Source organism: Cervus canadensis, chromosome 28, assembly GCF_019320065.1.
Source record: "Cervus canadensis isolate Bull #8, Minnesota chromosome 28, ASM1932006v1, whole genome shotgun sequence".
In the NCBI taxonomy this organism is placed as follows: Eukaryota; Metazoa; Chordata; class Mammalia; order Artiodactyla; family Cervidae; genus Cervus; species Cervus canadensis.
The window spans coordinates 40,321,932-40,328,718 of NC_057413.1; the positions used below are offsets into that span (position 1 = coordinate 40,321,932).

Here is a 6,787-nt window from a genome sequence, read left to right on the forward strand (position 1 = left end):
ACATAAAACAGAAGAAACATTGTAACAAATTCAATAAAGATCTAAAAAAAAGATCCCAGATTTTGATTCTACGTATCTAGTTTAGGGCTTTGGAAATTTGTGTTTTGAGAAGGCTCCCTAAGAAATTTTGATTATTCAGTGGGTTTGGCAAGCTCTGTCTTAGGATCTATTATACTCAAGAATACAACTGTATATATGTGTGTGTGTTCATAATTTTTAAAAGATTTGTAGCTAGAAAGTTAAATGACGATAGGTTGATTGCTTTTTTTCGTAGAAACTTGTGAATATTTTGAAGAAAAGCTACTTTAGGCAAATAAACCACCACATCTAGGTAAACAAGAGATTAGAAAGAGATTAGATTCTTACAGCCAGACGATCTTTATGCTCAGCCTCTGTAGAAGCTAAGTCAGCTTCTTAGTCTGAGCTTTTACCAGGAGTACTTGTTGCTTTTTAGTTTTTTATTGTCACATCTTTTTAAGGAGGATTTAAGTCTCAGAAATTGATAGTTTGTGTGTCTTTTATAGCTTACATTTGTTTTTAAAATCTTCTGCAGGCTTAAGGGTTTGTTAGGGAAAACCTTGCCAGTTGAGCTTATATGTGACTCAGCAAGTTTCTGGTTTGGATGGCTCTGTCAGGTCCAGGGTAAAGAGCCTGTGGATATACAGGGAGCCCACAGGTATCTATCTAGGTTTTAAAAAATAACCCTCAGACACTAGGAATAACCCAGGTTTTCCTAAAAGGAAGATTTTTCCACAGTTGTTTTTAGGGTTGAATAAAAGGAACTGAACCTAGATAGCATATTAAAAAGCAGAGACATTACTTTGCCAACAAAGGTCCGTCTAGTCAAGGCTGTGGTTTTTCCAGTGGTCATGTATGGATGTGAGAGTTGGACTGTGAAGAAAGCTGAGCACCGAAAAATTGATGCTTTTGAACTGTGGTGTTGGAGAAGACTCCTGAGAGTCCCTTGGACTGCAAGGAGATCCAACCAGTCCATCCTAAAGGAGATCAGCCCTGGGTGTTCATTGGAAGGACTGATGTTGAAGCTGAAACTCCAATACTTTGGCCACCTGATGTGAAGAGCTGACTCATTGGAAAAGACTCTGATGCTAGGAGGGATTGGGGGCAGGAGGAGAAGGGGATGACAGAGGATGAGATGGCTGAATGGCATCACCGACTTGATGGACATGAGTTTGGGTAAACTCCGGGAGTTGGTGATGGACTGGGAGGCCTGGCGTGCTGCAATTCATGGGGTCGCAAAGAGTCGGACACGACTGAGTGACTGAACTGAACTGATCCACTCTAGAAACATTTCTATAGAGTCTTTGAAAAAAGTGTTTTACAAAGTTTCAGGAAAATAATATGACTTAGAAGTTTTAACAGTGAACAAAAGTGGGAATAAATAATTCTAAAGAAGGTTTTTTAAAAAATTTTATTAATTCCTTCTAGGGCAAACTATTATTATAATGAATGATTATCATATGTTTCCTTTGTAAGAGGCTTAAGTTTAGTGCTATTGCTTTATGCCTTTAGACATCTGGTTTTAATTCTAAAATATGAGTCAGCTGTAATGTGAGCATCTGTATAAGTGCAAACCAGAATCTACTAGATACCAAGAACTGAAGAAATTAGGGTCAATGTGGGATAACATACTTGTTTTCTTCTCTATGGGCAGATCCAAAGCTATGAGGAGGGTATTTAAAGTCCAAGCTGTCATCATGTCTGCTGTCTGGCTTTAATAGTTTGTCAGAATGCCAGGCCCCTTAATTTCAAGCTGCATGAGAAATGGGATCCTTGCGTAGAGCTGCAGGCTAACTTGGTCATCCTGTATGGAAAAAGTCCAGTGGTGATTAAGTGTGTGTCCCATTTACATAACTTCAGTCAGATGGTTTCTTTCATTAGGTGAACAGAAGGAAAAAGCCTGGCTGACCTTAGGTTTCCATGACAGAAGTGTCCCGAAGACTTGCCCAGTATATTGTTTACATGAAAACCTTAATAAACATTAACTGAAGATGTTTCTTTCTCTCCTAAGTAAAAACATAAAGGTTAGTCTTTCTGGCACAGGATCAAATACAGCATCTAGAATAGTTCATCAGACAAGTGCAGGAATAAAATAAACTTTGTTGTTTATTGTTCTTGCTCTTTAAGGGTCAGGGTGTGTGTTCAGTTACTCACTCATGTCCCACTCTTTGTGACCCCCATAGACTGTAACCCACTAGGCTCCTCTGTCTGTGGGATTCTCCAGGCAAGAATAGTGGAGTGGGTTGCCATTTCTTTCTCCAGGGGATCTTCCAGACCCAGGGATCGAATCCTTGTCTCCTGCAGATTCTTTATTGCTGATCCATTTGGGAAATCCTTAAGGGTCAGGGTGGTATATTTCACACTTACAGAAAAGTTGAACTACACAAGCAATATTAATATACCCTTTGACCAGCATCACCCATCACCTTTTGTTAGCTGTTACCATTTCACCTCATTCACTTTATTATTTGCCCTCTGCTTGCTCGCTCTCTCTTTTATTTGGAACCATTGGAGAGTAAATTGTTAATATTATGCCCTTTACCATAAATACTTAAGTGTGTATTTCCTAGGAATAAATATATTCTCTTACACACTGTGGTTTTAGTTATCAACCTTGATTCAATAATTTAATCTACCAACCATGTTTCATATTTGTCCTTGTATTTTTCTGCCCTTTCCTGTACAGAATCCTTTCTGGAATCATGTACTTTTTTTGGGTCACATCTCTCTAGTCTCCTTTTAATCTAGAACAGTTCCTCAGCCTCTCTTTGTCTTTATGACCATCTTTTGTTTATCTCGCCATATTTTGTTGAATAGAATGTTCCTCACTCCTCATTTTGGGTTTGCCTGATGTTCCCTTATGATTGCATTTGGGTACACGTCCTCAGTTGCATCCCTGGGATATCATATTTGTAGGCAGGCACACACAGGCATCCCCCCTTGTTGATGATAGTATTTGACCACCTACCAGGTGATTGTCCAATTTCTCCCTACTTGTTCCTTTTGAGTAAGTATCTTTCCCTGGCTGTCAGTTAAGAAAAGCCCATAAGACGACTTATGTCCTTATCTAATGATGAGACTTTGAACTCAGCACACGAGGCCAAGATCTCAAAGCCCTTTATAAGTATTTAGCTTTCACAGGGACCCTTAGAAACAAGTCTCTTAATCTTGCCCGCCTCCTTGTTGCCTGTACATCACATCCACTTTTGGGGGATGGTTGTTGAAAGAATACAGAAGTAAAAGGTAGGACAAAGAATTTTACCTCTCCATTCAAATGCTATATTTCCCTCCTCTTCATCGTCTTTAAGTCTCAGGCCTCTGCTGGAGAGAGAAGCATGTAAAGAGGTCAAAAAGAAGAAAAACAGTAGAGCCTAGGGTGGCAGTTTGACATTACTGATTGCTCACCCTGGTACCTCTTACTATCCTTAACAAGAGAACATCGAGTTTTTATCTGGATGCATGGCCATCTGCAATGCATTCCCCATAGCTTGTAACTAGGTGAGGCCAGGTGGCAAGAGAGAACATGCCTTTTTTTCTATCCTATTCTGTTGACAGGAATGTGGATATGATGTTTGCTTGAAATGCAGGCAATATCTTGGACCATGAATTGGCAACTAAAGATGGTGTTAGCAAGGTAAAAGGAGCACAGGTCCCTAATGGTTGAATAGCTGCTATGTTCTGCCTACCTTAGACTTCTTTTACGTCAAAGAGAAGTAAATATTGAAGTCACGCATTATCTTGAGCTGAACCCACCTGACTGATAAAAAGAGATACTTTCAGAGGAAAGTAGTATTGATGGGCTGAGGCGACTAGGCGATTTCCCTAGCAGTGCAGTGGTTAAGACTTTGTGCTTCCCGTACAAGGGGCGCAGGTTTGATCCCTGGTCAGGAAGCTAAGATGCCACATGTCATACTGCACTGTCTCCCTCCCCCCGCCCACCCCCCCACCCCCGACAAAAATTGCACTCCTGTTAGAAAAGCCTGCCTGGGGTGTACCACTCTAATATTGCTCTGAGTTTGGACACTGTTCTCAGTGGTGGGAACACAGTACTAAAAGGAAGTCCTTCCTCTTTTGGAGCTTACGTTCTAAAGGGGGAGTCAGACAATTAACAAAAATACCAGCGTGAGGTGGTATGAGCCATGAAGAAAAGGGGGCGTAGGTAAAGGGCCTAGGGAACGGCAGGCAAGGGGTGGGTCTGTGGGAAAGACACGAGGGGAGTGGTGGTTGGTAGAAAGCGGTGCAGGTGTTTAGGGCACGGGCTTTCCGGTAAGTACCGAGACCCTGAAACAGAGTCTGCTTATTCTTTTGGAGGTACAGCAGCAAACAGCTAAAACTGTTGACAGTGATGGACGTTTTATTACCTCGGTTGTGGTGATGACTTTACAGGTGTATAGTGAAAATCACTCAGTCGTGTCCAACTCTCTGCGACCCCATGGATTATACAGTCCATGGAATTCTCCAGGCCAGAATACTGGAGTGGGTAGCCTTTCCCTTTTCCAGGGTATCTTCCCAACCCAGGGATCGAACCCAGGTCTCCTGCATTGCAAGTGGATTCTTTACCAGCTGAGTCACAAGGGAAGCCCAATAATGTATTAAGTATGCTATTTACGCCTGTTAAATTTTAATAAAGTAGAATTAACCCACTGAAATAATGTCCTAATGTCATAGTAAGTTGGGAGTTGCTGAGGCAAGCCACAAATATCAGGAAGCAAACTAAAGACAGGTGGGCTTGAAAGAATTCTGATGGTCATAAGGCAACCAAGTATTTTAAGTAAGTCTATGCAGATGCTGAGTATAAAAGTTAATATTTGGGAACTCTGGGGTTTTCATGCTGTTGTTTAGTCGCTGAGTCATGTCTGACTCTTGTGAACCCTTGGATTGTAGTCTGCCAGGCTCCTCTGTCCATGGGATTTCCCCGGGCAAGCCTACTGGAGTGGGTTGCCATTTCCTTCTCCTGTTACAGGTGTATATGCGTGTCAAAACTTTAAAAATTATATACTTTAAATAACATGTGTTCTATGTCAGTCACACCTCAACTTGTTTTTAAAAGTTAAAACTACCACAAACTAGAAACTACTCTCAAGAATCTTTATAGACAGCGATACCAGCACTTTGCTATTCAACCCTTTGTTCTTGAGTTTTCTATGTTCTTGAGTTTTCTGTGTTTGTATAGTGTTATTTTCCTTTGGCCATTGCGTATGTCCTTTTTTGTCTCATAGAAAGCACACTATGTACAAATGAATGATTTTTTTTTTTTTTGACTGCGCTGCATGGCTTATGGGATCTTAGTTTCCCAAACAAGGAATGAACCCAGGCCACAGCAGTGAAAGAGCTAATCCTAACTACTAGACCACCAGGGAACACACTAATCATGAATTACTTTTTAAGCAATATTTTTATTTATTTGTTTATTTGGCTGCATCAGGTCTTAGTTGCCGCTTGTGGCGTCTTTCACTGTAGTGCACAGACTCCGTAGTTGTGCACAGGCTGCAGACCACGTAGGCTGAGGCATGCGGGATATTAGTTCCCTAACCAGGGATTGGCCCTGTGTTCCTTGCATTGCAAGGCAGATTCTTAGCCACTGGACCACCACCAGGGAAGATCCCCAATCATGAATTGAGAGATGCGGCTATCCTGCCGGGCAGGTGAGGAAAGCTACTGTCCCTGAAATACAGTGATTACCTAGGTGTTTTTAAAATGTATGGGTTGTGGAATATGGCTCAGCAATAAAAATGAATGAACTTTGATATAACAATTTGGATGTATCCCAAGGGCAGTAGGCTGAGTGAAAAAAGCTAGTCTGAAAGGGGCATCTACTGCATGATTCCATCTATATAAATAACAAGAATTATTGAGATGAAGAACAAAGCAGTAGTTGCAAAGGGTTAGGGATGGTGTTGGGAGTGGAGATGAGGCAGCAGAGAATGACTGTAAAGGGGTGACATGAGGGAGAACTTTGTGGTGATGCAATAATCCTGTATTTTATTGTGGTAGTGGTTACACAGGGCTACACATCATGAATGACAGAGTTACACACATGCATCCGCAGTATCAGTTTCCTGGGTTTTACACTGAACTGTAGTTGTGTGAGATAATAACCATTGTAGGAAAGTGGGTGAAGGATACATGGGGCTTCTCTGTATTATCTTAATGACTTTCTGTGAATCTATAATTATTTCAAAATAAAAAATTTTTTAAAAATATGTGGACTTCTGCTTCCAAAATAGGTGTACATTTCTCTATTCCTACTGAGTACAACTAAAACCCTGCACATTATAGACATAGAAAGCAAGCATAAGAGGTACTTCCCCGGTGGTCCAGTGGTTAAGAATCTGCCTTCCAATGTAGGGGATGTGGGCTCAATGGCTGTTTGGCGAACTAAAATCCCACATGCTGCAGAGCAGCTAAGCCCACTCACCCTAACTAGTGAGCCCTTGTGCTACAGCTACTCAGCCTGCATGCTCTAGAGCCTGTACTCACAACTAGAGAAGCCCCCTCACACCATAGCGAGGAAAAGCCTGCTTGCTGCAGTGAAGAGCCCATGTGCTACGACAAAGACCCAGTGCAGCCAAAAAATTGAAAGAAAACAACAAAAGACAAGCATAAGAAACTCTGAAAGGCAGACAGAAGGCGGCTGACCTGCTAGGGAATTGTGACCCAAAGAACAACATAATGAGCTCTCCAGATTTTCTGTTTGCCTCAAAGGTGCCAGACTAGGAGCTGAAGAAGTTGGAACCAGGAAACTCCAATGGGCAACAGACAAAAATAC

At 41.5% G+C, this 6,787-nt stretch overlaps 1 long non-coding RNA gene across 1 annotated transcript; it reads right to left on the reverse strand.

Moving 5' to 3' along the window:
* Positions 1-1,969: 1,969 nt before the first annotated feature.
* LOC122429500 lies at positions 1,970-6,787 on the reverse strand. Its single transcript, XR_006266049.1, has 3 exons — positions 6,658-6,787; positions 3,281-3,339; positions 1,970-2,352 (listed from the first exon to the last, which is right to left on the reverse strand). It is a non-coding gene; the product is annotated as an uncharacterized LOC122429500 (long non-coding RNA).